The following is a 14,455-nucleotide window of genomic DNA, read 5'->3' on the forward strand; positions in this document are numbered from 1 at the left end:
AATTTCTTCTATAACCCAGTAGTTTTTGAACAAGGTGTTGCTCAGTTTCCATGTGTTTGATTTTTTTTCCTTGCTTTTTCTGTTGTTGATTTCTACTTTTATGGCTTTATGGTCAGAAAAGATGCTTTGTAATATTTGGATGTTCTGGATTTTGTTAAGGCTTGCTTTATGGCCTAGTATGTGGTCTATTCTGAAGAATGTTTCATGTGTGTTGGAAAAGAAAGTATATTTGGCTGCTGTTGGGTGCAGTGTTTGGTATGTGTCTATGAGATCAAGTTGGTTGATTGTAGCATTTAGCTCTTCCGTGTCTTTGTTCAGCCTCTTTCTGGATGTTTGTCCTTCACCAAAAGTGGTGTGTTGAAGTCTCCTACTACTATTGTGGAGCAGTCTCTCTTTTCAGTGCTGTTAGAGTTTGTTTTATGTGTTTTGGAGCCCTGTTGTTGGGTGCATAGATATTTATTATAGTTATGTCTCCTGGTGTATTGACCCTTTAATCATTATATAGTGTCCTTACTTATCCTTTGTGATGGATTTTAGCTTAAAGTCTATTTCGTCAGAGATTAATATTGCCACTCTTGCTTTTTTTTGAGTGTTGTTTGCTTGATATATTTTTTCCATCCTTTGAGTTTTAGCTTGTTTGTGTCTTTATAAGTCTAAGGTGTTTCTCTTATAGGCAGCATATAGACGGATCAGGCTTTTTTATTCAATCTGCAACTCTCTGTCTCTTTATTGGTGCATTTACTCCGTTTATGTTCTGTGTAATTATTGATAGGTATGAGTTTAGTGCTGTCATTTGATGTCTTTTTTTGTGTGTTGTTCACAGTTTCTTTGTTGCCCTTAATTTTCTGTGCTGAGTCATTTTTCTTTACGTATTTTCATCTTTTTCATTGTTGTTGATTTTGTGTTTGCTGAGTCTTTATATTTTTCTAGTTTTTTATTTTGATTTGTAGGATTGTTAATTTCCTTTGTGGTTACCTTAATATTTACCCCTATTTTTCTAAGTTTATACCAGTCTTTTAGTTCTTTATATCGCCTTGACTTCCCCTCCGTATGGAAAATCTGTGTCTACATTTTTTAAGTCCTTCTTTTTTGTTTTAATGTCGTCTTTTTTTACATATTGATATCTCTGTTTCCCTATTTTCAATGTTTAGCTTCTATGTATTTTTGTGACTTCCCTGTATGAGTCGATATCTGGTTGCTCTGTCCTGTGTTCTAGTCTTGCATTGCTATCTGATGTCATTGATTTTCTAACCAGAGGACTCCCTTTAGTATTTCTTATAATTTTTGTTTTGTTTTTGCAAATTCCCTAAACTTCTGTTTATCTGGAAATACCCTAATTTTGCCATCATATTTGAGAGACAGTTTTGCTGGACATATAATTTTTGGCCTTCAAGGCTTTGTATATGTCATCCCATTGCCTTCTTGACTGCATGGATTCTGCTGAGTAGTCCAAGCTTATTCTAATTGACTCTCCTTTGTAGCTGAATTTTCTTTCATCCCTAGCCACTCTTAAAATTCTCTGTTTATCTTTGGCTTTGGCAAGTTTGTTTATAATATGTCTTGGTGACTTTCTTTTGGTATCTACCTTATTCTGTGTTCGATGAGCATCTTGGATAGATATCTTCTCATCTTTCATGATATCAGAGAAGTTTTCTGTCAATAAATCTTTAGGAATTCTGTCTGTATTGTCTGTTATCCCCCCTGTTCTGGTACTCCAATCACTCGTAGATTGTTTCTCTTGATAGAGTCCCACATAACTCTTAGAGTTTCTTCATTCGTTTTATTTCTTTTATTTGATTTTTCCTCAAGTACATCTGTGTCAGGTGCTTTATCTTCAGTGTCACTAATTCTGACTTCTACTGCCTCAATTCTGCTCCTATGACTTTCTATTGAGTTGTCTAATTCTGAAATTTTATTGTTACTCTTCTGGATTTCTGATTGCTGTCTCTCTGTGGATTCTTGTAGCCTATTAAATTTGTCATTATGCTCTTGAATAACTTTTTTAAGTTCTGCTACTACTTTCTCTGTATGTTCTCTGACACTCTCTGCATTTTGTAAAATTTCCTTTCTAATTTCTTGACGAGTTCTGTATATTAATCTTTTGTATTCTCCCTCTGGTAATTCCAAGAAATTCTCTTCCTCCAGAGAATTATCGATTCTTTATTTTGGGAGCTTGCTGAAGCCATCATGGACTGCCTTGTTATGTGATTTGATATTGACTGTTGTCTCCGAGCCATCAATAAGTTATTATAATTTTATTTCATATTTGTTTGGTGTGTCTTAGCTTCTTGTTTTGTTTTGTTTTGATATGCCCCGATAGGCTGCTCTTGTGTGATAGTTTGATTATTGGCAGCTTTGAAGCTCTAACATCCTGTCACCGGGGAGTTAGTTCTGTAACGAAGTATGTGCACCCAGGAGTCAGTTAAATTTTCCTGGATGGATTCAGCTCAGGTGTCCAGGCAGTCGGTCACCAAGTGTGTGGTGCAGGCTCTCACCTACAGTCTTAGAGAGGCATGGGTGATTAGTGTAGGCACAGGTATCTGACTGCAATAGGGGTTCACGCACTGAAAAAGGCAGGGGGCTGATGGCTGCCCCTGAGGGTCTGAAAGGAAAGTGTACTCCTTTTCCCTAGAGTGATTAGGTTGGTGAGATTTTCAGCCAGACTATGAGCACCCTACTCTGTTGGCTGTAAAGCCTTGGGGGCACCACTTATTCTTGCACCCCTGTAGCAGGTGGCTAGGTGGCGTGGGTGGAGCCACCAGTCCTCAAGCCCCTGATGTGGACTGGTAAGGTGCCTGCTTAAAGGGCAGAGCAGTGTCAAGCATCACAAATCTGCCACTTCACAGCTGAAACTGTTGAAGTTAGACTTCAGGTGTTTACCCTGTTGTACTGTGGTAGTGAGGGCTTACACTGTTGAGATGGGTCCACACAAGTCTATACAGGGGCGGAAGGCACTCAAAGTCTGCAGACCCCCTTTGCCTGTGCCTAGGCGAAGGAGCTGTGCCAACCCTGAGTTCCTGGCTTAGGGGAGGTAGTAGCTTATTTTTTCCCTCTTTGTTAATTTGTTCCCTCTCCAAGTCCAACAGAATGGGTAAGGGCACTTTATGGGTTTTACTTCTGACCCAGAAGATTCAGAGAGTTCTGAAGCCGGCCAGACTGGTGCAGAGTGGGAAGGGAGAAGGTAAATGGGAGAGAAGTTTATCCTAAATTTTTTTTTTTTAAAATAAATCCCTGTGAAAGGCCACACACATGTACTTATCTTTAGCTATTTGGGTGCTGCTTTTCACTGGTTTGGAGTGTCCAAGCAGAATCTCTGCTGCTGGATCTCTCTCGATGCGGAAACTGCCTCCCAAGCAAGCGCACGGAGCTGTATTCCCACCTTACTGCGCACCGCAAGCCGATCCAGGCTGAAGAGCTGCGCCTCCCGCCAAGTCAGGTCTGGGAACTCCTTGCTTCTTCTGAACTGTCTCCCTCTCCCTCCGCCACTCAGTACGATTCCTCAACTTTGCGTTGTTCAGGGCTCCTATATATTCATATACAATTAAATCACTTGTTCTTCTAGGTCTTTGTTGTAAGAGGGCTATAGGAAGTCATCTGACTACTCCGCTATCTTGGCCCTGCCCCCTAAAGATCTAAGATAATAACTCTTTATTGAACAGGGCATTTTAATGTTTTCAAAGTCCTTCCAGCACCATTTAATATGTATTTGTAAATGTGTGTGTATTTTGTCAGAAATACAATGGCCTAGCAAAATTGTAACTGTTTCTTCCTCGAAGCTATGAAGACAAATGTAGCTGATTTCGCTGTATCTCAGGCACTTGCCTTCTCCCAAACATAGTCCCACGAGTATCCCCTAGCAAAGAAGCTACACTTGGGAACAACCTGTCATGAGATGGCATCTCTACCCTCCCAGTTTCAAATGCAAGAATTATAGACATTTTTAATTCCTTCCTTTCTTTTACCCCCATATTTAATTGAGCATCACCTGTCATTAAATTTTACTTTTCAAATAGTTCCCAAATAAATACACTGTTTTCCAACTCTCCTCCCATTCCAGACAACTATCATCTCTTATCTGGGTTATTGAAGCATCCTCTAAGTTGACCAATCTACTGTACTTTATGAAATACAACCAGAACATTCCTTAGAAGTGAGGATGGTGAGACTTTTCCTCATTTACTTTGGACATATCATCAGAAAAGACAATTGCTAGAAAAGGACATCATAGTTAGTGAACTGGAGGGTCAGTGAAAATGAGGGAAATCCTCAATGAGGTGGATTGATACAATAGCTACAACAATGGACTCAAACATATCAAAGATCACGAAGATGATGCAGGACTTGGCAACGTTTCAATCCGTTATACTTAAGGTTGCCATGAATCAGAGCTGACTTGATGACAGTTAACAACAACTCTTATCTCCTTCAATCCATTTTCTACCCAGCAGCCAGATGATCTTTATATCACTCAATTCACATATCGTCCCCCTACTTAACCACTTAATTGTCCCATTGCCATCAGAATAAAGAAAATACTTGTCAGCCTAGCTTTCAATGCCCCTTGCTTTCCTCTTCAGCCTCATGTTTTGTCTTTTCCCACCTCACATATCGTCCTCCAGGCAAGCATGCAGAAAAACTTTCAGAAGTACCACATTCCCTCCTGGATTCAGGGCTTTCCATCTGCTGTGCCCTGTGCCTGGATCAACCTGAACACTCCATTCTCTCCACCAGTTCCCTTCTGACTCCAGCTTTATATGGAGTCAACGCAAATGTTCCTTTCTCTAGGAAGTCTTTCCTGATAGCCTTTCTGTTATGGATTGAATTGGGTCCCCCATAAAGATATGTTGAAGTGCTAACCCCTGGCACCTGTGAACATGACTTTATTTGGAAATCAGGTCTTTGAAGATGTTATCAGTTAGGTTAACATGAGGTCATACTGGAGTAGGATGGATCCTAATCCAGTCATAGTGGTGTCTTTATAAAAGAGAAGAGACATAGAGGGACAGACACAGAAAAGAGGGACGTGTGAAAACACATTTATAAGCCAAGGAATGCCTAGACTCACCAGAAGCTGAGAGAGACATGAAAAGATCTCCTAGAGCCTTCAAGGAGAACATGGCTCTGCCAACACCCTGAATTAAGACTTCTAGCCTCCAGAACTGTAAGACAATAAATTTCTGTTGTTTAAAGCCATCCACTTTGTGGTACTTTTCCTTTTTAAAATTTTTAAAATTAATTTATTTTTATTGTGCTTTAGGTGAAAGTTTACAGCTTGAGTTAATTTCTCATACAAAAATTGACACACATTTTTATGTGACAGTAGCTGCAATCCGTATAATGTGACAGCACACTTTCCCTTTCCACCCTGGGTTTCCCGTGTCCCTCCAACTAGCTCCTGTCCCTTCCTGCCTTCTCATCCTGCCTCCAGACAGGAACCGCCCATTTGGTCTCTTGTATCTACTTGAACTAAAAAGCATGCTCTTCATGCGTATTATTTTATGTTTTATAGTCCAGTCTAATCTTTGTCTGAAGAGTGGGCTTCGGGAAAGGTTTAAGTTCTGGGTTAACAGAGCATCCGAGGGCCATGGCTTCAGGGGCTCCGCCAGTCTCTTATAGTACTTATCTATGGCAGCCCTAAAAAAATAATACACTGCTGACCCTCAAGTCCAAGTTAGATGTTCTCCTCCCCGCTTCCCCCAGCACCTTACACCTGTCCTGTCACTTACAGCACTTCTCATAATTGCCTGTTAATTTGTATGCTTTCACCCTGTCATGGAACACTCTTAGAAAAATCCTGTCCACAGACAGCTCTAGATCCCCTGTGATACACACATGTATAGATTTTTTTCTTCTCATAGGAATCAAACAAGAATAGTGGAATTTGCTTATTATTGTTATGTTTGGTACAAAATATGTGTGCCCCTTCACAGAAGATAAACCATTATCTATCTCATGAGAAGAGAGCAAACAAAAAATCTGTTTCCTAGGAAAAGCTCATCATTATTTAGAAAACATGCTTATTTCTTATTTACGTTTTTGTTTAATGCTTCTGTTAGACAATATAGAGGAATCTGCACCATATAAGGTAAGGGAATGGTGATTGAGTGTCAACAGGCATTATAATTTTTGCCCTAAGCAGTAACAATAAGAGACAAAATCTTCATTGGAAGAGTCACCTGATTGCTCCTGTAAAGGTTTAGCTGTGTGTTGACATCAAAACAACACCACCACCAAGCAAGCCATGCCAGTTCTCGAGTCTAGGGTGGTTTGGACCAATTAAAAAAAAAAAAATCACTGTAGAGTAAGAGTACGAATACCTACAAATTGCTTAGTATGAATTATAATAAGGAATAAAGGGTAGTAAACCCTTTGACAAACAGCTCGGGTGGTGCAGTTGTTAAGCACTCGGCTGTTAACCAAAAGGTCAGAGGTTCAAACCCATCAGCATCTCCACAGGAGAAAGATGTGGCAGTCTGCTTCTGTAAGGATCACAGCTTTGGAAATCCTACAGAGCGGGTTCTACTCTGTCCTATACAGCCGCTATGAGTTGGAATTGACTCAACGGCACAAGTTTTTGGTTTAGTAAACCCTTTGACTGGTCTCTGCCTTCTGGAGTCCCAAACTCAAGAACCCTATTGTCTATCCCAGGGAGTGTGTCATCCCTGATTTGGCCGATCTTAAAACACCTCTGACACTGCAAACTTCATAAGGTCTATCGGTCTTGTTTACCATGAATTGCCAGCGTCTAGCACAGTGTGTGGCACATGGTAGGTGCTCAATAAATATTAGTGGAATGAATGATAAACTGAATGAGATGAAGAGAAAACAAAAACCAGCAAGGAGAAGAGTCTTTTTTTCCCCTTTTCTTTCCATAAGTAAAAAATGCTTTAGTAATTCAGAACAGTTGTGGAATTCTCTAGATCCTTCCTGAAATGACAAAAAGCTAAAAAGGTAAAGGAGCAGAATAGAGAGAGTAGTGACAATAGGGATGAGAGTTTTAACAGATCTTCGTAGGTGCCTGTCACTGGATATCACTGAGAAAGAGGTGGAGAGAAAGGATCTCTTCCAGCTTCGTTGTTGTGCAGAAGGCAAGCAAGGAAAATCACAGGACCAGATGGTATTAATCCAAATGCAAAGACACTGCATTAGGATGACTGTCTAGCATGAAGAAAGTACTGCCTGTTAGCGAAACACTCTGGCATTTATTTTGGATCTATATTTACATTTAGCATTGTAATGCAATCCTGTAGCACCCTAAGAGGGTGAGTCTACATCTGTGTGCTCAGCCCTGCAGGGCTCTGAATATCTGAAGACTAGCGCTGCTATCAGTAATCCTTCTAGTACTTTCTGGGTAAGCTGGAGAGAGCCCATTTAGTGAAAACTTGGATCAGCATTTACTACGATGTGTTTCACTAAGCCCTAGTCCCTTGAGATACTCCATGAAAAAAAAAAAAAAAGTTGCCTGGTCGGATATGTAAGGAAATACTGCACATCCTAGTCCCGTTTTTAGAAAGAAATAATGCAAATTAAAAACTCATTAACACAGAAGCATCCTAAATTTCCATTCATAAAACATCTTTTTTTGATTCTTTTAGTCTATTGCCTTTGAACTGCAGTTGCAATGGGGATACATGGTAGCCTACAGCTTAGAAGTACGTTTATAAGCTGGAGATCTTGAGGGGAGGGAAACTGGCACTGTTAGGGACTGTCATGGATTGAATTGTGTCCCCCAGAAAATATCTGTCAAATTGGCTGGTCATGATTCCCAGTAATGTATTTGCGTACCATTTTGTAATCTGATGTGATTTCCTCGTGTGTTGTAAATTCAGTCATTATGATCTAATAAGATGGATTAGTGGCAGTTATACTGATGAGGTATACAAGATTGGATAGCATCTTAAGCCAATCTCTTTTGAGATATAAAAGAGAGAAGTGAGCAGAGACACATGGGAACCTCATACCACTAAGAAAGCCGTGCTGGGAGCAGAGGGCATCCTTTGGACCTGAGGTTCCCGCTCTGAGAAGCTCCCAGACCAAGAGAAGACTGACACATCATAAGGACCTTCCTCCAGAGCTGACAAAGAGAGAAAGCATTCCCCTGGAGCTGATGCCTTGAATTTGGACTTGTAGACTGCTAGACTGTGAAAGAATAAATTTCTCTTGTTAAAAGCTATCCACTTGTAGTAATTCTGTTAGAGCAGCACTAGATAACTAAGACAGGGACTGATGGCCAAAGACCACAAAGTTGAAGCTCTTTAGAGCTGGTGAAAGACTAAGCAAATGAAATTTCAGTCCTTACCTATACCCAAGTCTATTGTCCAAGTTTGAGAAAAGACTAGCCCACAGAGACGTAGCTGCCCAGGACAACTAGAAAACATCTTTGGGATTGTGCCCAGGGCTATAGAGACCCAGAAGCTCTGAGGCTTCTGCCTTACATTTTTCTTTAAGCCAGCTCCCATCTCAGACGGAAAAAGAAGATCATTTGCTCTTTTTCTGTGTCTTTGGTCACATCTTAGTTTCCCTGGGTGGTGCAAACAGTTATATGTAAGCGCTTGACTACTAACTGAGAGGTTGGCAATTCAAACCCACCCAGAGGCATCTTGGAAGAAAGGCCTGGAGATCTACTTCCCACAGGTCTCAGCCTTGAAAACCCTATGGAGGAGTTCTACTCTGCATGTTTGGGGTCACCATGAGTTGGAATTGACTCAATAGCAACTGGTTTGGTTTTTGATTTTTGGTCAAATCTTGCTCCGGCACAAAGGAAAATGAAAAGGCTTTCTTTTTGTCACACGCCGGGTCCCAAATTAGATACTACATCAAGATACACTTTTTTTTAACTAGGTTGAACCAGATGAAATTGCCAAATTTGATCATTTTTGATCTATAAAAGTAGCAATTCCAAGTGGTTTAACCTAAAGAGTCATATTCTTATAATTCCCACAAAGCTTTAGCAGAACTTGTTGTCAATGGAATATATTTTGGGAAATGCTATCACACAATTTTCAATCCAAATGTCCTCCATAAACTTGAGCAATACCCTAGTCTTCTCACGCTAACCTCCCCCCACATTAACATTTTCCTACCAGCTATCATCCTCCCCTCCCAACTCCAACCATAACAGAGATAACTCCAAATTTAAATGAACCACAGTATATACCAAAGCAGGAGCCATTAAGCTTCCCATGACTTTTCCTCTCCTGATGTTCCATTTGTACTTTTCAGTCAGGTAAATCAATTATAACCATAGTATCTAGTTTCAGGAGCCCTGGTGGCACAGTGGTTAAGAGCTTGGCTGCTAACCAAAAGGCCAGCAGTTCAAATCCACCAGCTGCTCCTTGGAAACCCTATGGGACAGTTCTACTCTGTTCTATAGGGTTCTATGAGTCAGAATCAATTTGATGGCAACAGGTTTTGTTTTTTTTTATCTAGTTTCAAAGGTTTTTTTTCCTTTAAAACATCTAATATTAAACACACACACACACACATCTTCACCCCAATTGTCCTCTACGATTCTAAATTCTTAATTCACCTGCTAACACATGTCTCTCCCTACTGTATGCTGTAGTCCTTCTTGTTCTAAATAATTCTGTATTGCAGCTTCCACCCTGGTGTCTCTGAACAAATCTTCCCTCTTCCACCTCTAGTCCTGCCTACCAGCCCTTTACAGTTGAAATCTCTCTTCCATTTCCAACCTGAACCCTGTTAGGAATATTGGATATATTTTTAAACTACCTTTGCTTAATGCTTTTCCAGAGTACTCTACCTTTCCTTTCTACATCAGAGATCCCTTAATTGAACATATGAATGGTAATGTAGTATTCATTACCAAGGCATCGTATGCTGAGCATATATGTTTCCTAGGCAACTCCTATCTGGTTGCCAGTTGAGTCAATTCCAATTCATGATGACCCCATGTGTGTCAGAGTAAAGGTATGCTCCACGGGATTTTTCAATGGCTGATTTTTTAGAAGTACATTGCTAGGCCTTTCTTCCATGGAGCCTCTGGGTGATCTCGAACCTCCAAACTCTTGGTTAGCAGCCAACTGCGTTAACGGTTCACCCTACCTAGGGACTCCAGGAACCTCCTGTAGATATATTTAATTTACATCTGAATCAGAATCAACTCAAAGCAGTGGGTTTGGTTTTTGGTTTTGGTTTATCCATTTGGTCTTCCTACTCAACTCTAACAGCCTTGAAAGCAATAAACAAATAAACAAATAAATACAAACACTTCACCAATACTAGATGAACCCTAATACTCAATATAAAACAGGACTACTCAAGAAATAATTGATACGCTACTTTGCTGATGTCACTGTCTGGATCCGCAGCCTCATCCGGTCCCGCCATGTCCAGCATAGTAAACCCTGTGTACTTAGACATCCTTGTCCACGGTGAGCCCCTGGACTGCCTCTCCTTTGAGCTGTTTGCAGATAAATTCCAAAGCCAGCAAGAGACTTTCGTACTCAGAGCACTGGGGAGAAAGGATTTGGTTACAAAGTTTTCTGCTTTTCACAGAATTATCCTGGGTTTATGTGCCAGGGTGATGACTTCACATGCCATAATGGCACTGGTGGAAAGTCCATCTATGGGGAGAAATTTGATGAGAACTTACATGTGGGTTCTGGCATCTTGTCCATGGCAAATGCCAGACCCAACACAAATGGTTCCCAGTTTTTTATCTGCACTGCTAAGACTGAATCTTTGGATGGCAAACATATGGTCTTTGGCGAGGTGAAAGAAGGCATGACCATTGTAGAAGCCATGGAGTGCTTTGGGTAGAGGAATGGCAAGACCAGCAAGAAGATCACCATTGCTGACTGTGGACAACTCTGATAAATATGACCTATATTTCGTGTTTTATCTTAAAGACCAGACTATTCCTTCTGTAGCTTAGGAGACCACACTTCTACCCCCAGTGTGCCTACAACATCCTATAATCTTTGTGCTCTCACTGCAGTTCTTTGGTTTTCATATTTTCCTTATTCCCCTCCAAGTCTAGCTGGATTGCAGAGTTAAGTTTAAGATTAAAAAATAAACACTAAACAAAAAAAATTGATAGTGAAACTACAATTTCATTTTTCTCTTGAAATAGATACTGAAACAAAAATACAGGTAGATTAAATGATGCAGAATTGATTCAATTCATTCATTCAATTTCTTAGTCATAGTAAGTCATGTTAGCTGCTGTAAGAAAAATCTCAAAATCTCAGTGGCATAATTCAATATAGAGATTTTTTTTTTTTTTGCTATTGTCACAGTCTGACATGGGTCAAACAGTTCTCTTTGGTGGTTTTCCTCCAAATAGTGATTCAGGAATACATTTTTCTTCCATCTTATAATGCCACAACCTTCCACTTATGGTCTCCAGGGTCTCCATGGGGATTTTATGGCATACATCACTTCTGCCCATATTCCTTTGGCTAGAAACTGGCCCCAAACTAACTGCAAGAAAGGCTCAGACGTTTGTGTAACCAGGAAGAAGATACAAGATTAGTGAAAATTTAGCCGGATTCAGACACATTCAAAAAACATTGATGCCACTATGGAGGCCCTGCCCTCAAAGAAATCACTACTAAAGATATGAACAAGTACTTGTGGTAGAGCAGGAAAACTGTTATTAATATGTATGGGTATAGATTATTTTAGCATCTCCATCAAGAGTTCCCTACTAATTGCTCACTAAGTGGATCTCACCATGTCTTTAGCTCCCACGAGGACATTAAAAAAAAAAAAAAACAACCAAACACATTGCCATTGAGTCATTTCCGACTCATAGCAACCCTACAGGACAAAGTAGAACTGCCCCACAGAGTTTCTGAGGAGCGCGGTGGATTCCAACTGCCGACCTTTTGGTTAGCAACCGAACTCTTAACCACTACGCCACCAGGGTTTCCATGAGGACACAGATTAAGGTTTATCTACTGTCTTTACATTACATGTTCATTACAGTGCTTGCCTTCAAGCAGCTTACACACAGTCAGGTAATTTTTGGCACATTAGAATTCACTTATGTTCCAGTTGTTATCCACTAGTGAACCCAGACCCCACCCCCATCTCTCCTCCTCTTATCCAGTCATGGAAGGGAATATCATTGATGACATGCTTGGTCGCCATAGGCAGATTCACCACGAAGCTTATTGAACTTAAACTTCCAGACCTTTCATTTACCCAGGCCCCTTTCCAGACCCTGAACTTAATTTTCAGTTCATAACCTTTTGTCTTTTTCTCAAAGAGGGCTCCCCTAATTTTATAAACTTTAGGCCCAAAAAATCTGGATTCTTCCTTGCTGGCCACTGAACAGCATCACCAATTTATACCTAATTTTCTGTTTCCTCTCCCTCCAGGGTCTTTCTCTACCATAGTACTTTTGTTGTCTCTTCCATGGAATTCCACAGCCCAATCTCTTACAGATCAACAGATTTGTATTCTCCCCAGGTGGATCCCACTTTGTTCCTTCCTTCCTCCTCCTTGTACACAGTTCTAACCTCTTTGTTTATCCCCCTGCACTAAGACTTGATCTTCTATGCTGTTTGTAACATTTGCCAATTTAGTATTCCTGGCAGAATTCATGTGCATCCGGTTGACTGCTTCTTCCAACTCATTGATAGAGATTTTTAATAAACTCAGTCCTCACCGTAATCTCCGGGGCATTCTGCTAAACACCTTCCTGCAGCTAGATCTGCTGCCATTTATTTATCAGTTCCATTACCCTTGGCTCATGATTTTGGAGCCAGTTTTCAATCTGCATCACAGTTCTCCTATTCTAGCCAATTTGAACTTGTTTTGCAAGTAAAATTTCATGGGACATTTTTATCAAGTGCTTTAGTAAAGTTTAAATAGGTAACATCTGCTGTGGTCCCCTTAACCATTCATTCGGATGGGTTGTGTGTGTGTGTGTGTGTGTGTGTGTGTGTGTGTGCTTGCATTTCTTTTAAAGAAGCAAACTATTAAGTTTGTCTAGCACACTAGGTCCCTAGCAAAACTATTGGTCCTGGATTTCATTATTCTCTGATTTAGTGCTAGTTAGTTTCAAGGGGTTAGGATTTTTTTTCCATCCTAATATTTGTCTTATACTACAGACAATTATTACAGCTGAACAATGAATTTGAGCTTATAGGACTGTATTTTACGAGATCGCCTTTTCCTTCATTGAGGATCTCAGGGGTTCGCTCTCTGTTCCCAGCTGCTTCTAATCAAAGCTAATTCTCTCCAGGGCATTCATTCTGCTTCATGTGCTGACACCAATCTCCCCTTTAAACAAGATGACTCAGGGTGCTTGGGAAGCAGACTCTCATTTCCCTTGCTTTCCCACAGCTTGCTGCTCCCTCCCTATGGTAAATTCACCTGTTTTACATGCAACTCAGAATCCCCTTGCTTATCTCTCTTCATATCCTTTATGTCAGTATTTTCTGGAGTAGGATTTGTTCTCAACCCCCTCCTCCCAATCCCTTGGAAGGAAAACAGGAGATAGGATTAATTCATGTGACAGTCCTCAGATGCTTGAGATGCTGCCAGTAAGAGCTGGAACTAGCCCAGAGAGTTCATGGCGGGGGATGGGGGTGGGGAGCTGAAGGAGGAAAAGAAAAAGAGAAGGGAAGCTAAAAAGAATATTCCAAACTTAAGTACTAGTAGTCATTTGTGAAAGACAGAAGGAGAAAAATTGGAAAAATAGAGATTGTATAAAGGTCAATAGCTTCAGAGAAGTGAAGACTTTGCTAAGAAAAGTCAAGGGTGATGGCAAGAAATTTCTTCAAATGCCAAATGAAAATATAAGGCATTAAAGTCTCTGAATTGAAAGCTGGAGGCATTCTGAACACAGAAGGTTTGCAAGCCTCTTTCTCTCAACTAACCCTAATCTCCGAGATTACAAAGGACAGCAGAGAAAGAGTAAGATCTGAGAGCTTGGAGAAGATGTTGCTACCACTCCCAGCTTCACCTCTTGCGTTTCCTTCCGAGGGAGGAAGTAAAGGGGATCATCGACAGAACACATTTGAGTTAAGCAATGTTTTCAATTCCTAGAGTCACAGGGTTCATTTCCTCACCCAATTCTGACACTTGATTTAGGATGTCCTGCCCTTAAGAATTGGGTCAGGAAATGAAGCTTGAGAACCAGGAATCAGATCAGTGCTAGCTCCTCAAATCTGTCATCTAAAGTCATGGGAGAGACTGTCATTACTCAGACCACCTGTTTCTTACTGCCAGTTGTTACTAGAAAGAATAACCCTAAAATAATTCTGTAAATGTCTAAGGAAAAATTTCATAATACATTGGATGGTTTGCTATGAGAACTTCCATTCTACTTTTCTGGCTAAATGTTAAAATGAGCATTATCAAATTCCATGTTGCAGTTTGATAATAGTAAGGTCATTAAAATTTACCAATTCTTTATTGAGTAAATACAGAATGATCGTCAGGGTAGTTTGAGACTCTTCACCACTCAAATACTATTCAT

The 14,455-nt window shown here is 40.4% G+C and overlaps 1 pseudogene; it reads left to right on the plus strand.

Moving 5' to 3' along the window:
• Window positions 1–10,348: 10,348 nt before the first annotated feature.
• LOC101341587 (peptidyl-prolyl cis-trans isomerase A pseudogene) lies at window positions 10,349–11,136 on the plus strand (annotated as a pseudogene).
• The last annotated feature ends 3,319 nt before the right edge of the window (window positions 11,137–14,455 follow it).

This window comes from Trichechus manatus, unplaced genomic scaffold (assembly GCF_000243295.1).
Source record: "Trichechus manatus latirostris isolate Lorelei unplaced genomic scaffold, TriManLat1.0 scaffold00067, whole genome shotgun sequence".
In the NCBI taxonomy this organism is placed as follows: domain Eukaryota; kingdom Metazoa; phylum Chordata; class Mammalia; order Sirenia; family Trichechidae; genus Trichechus; species Trichechus manatus.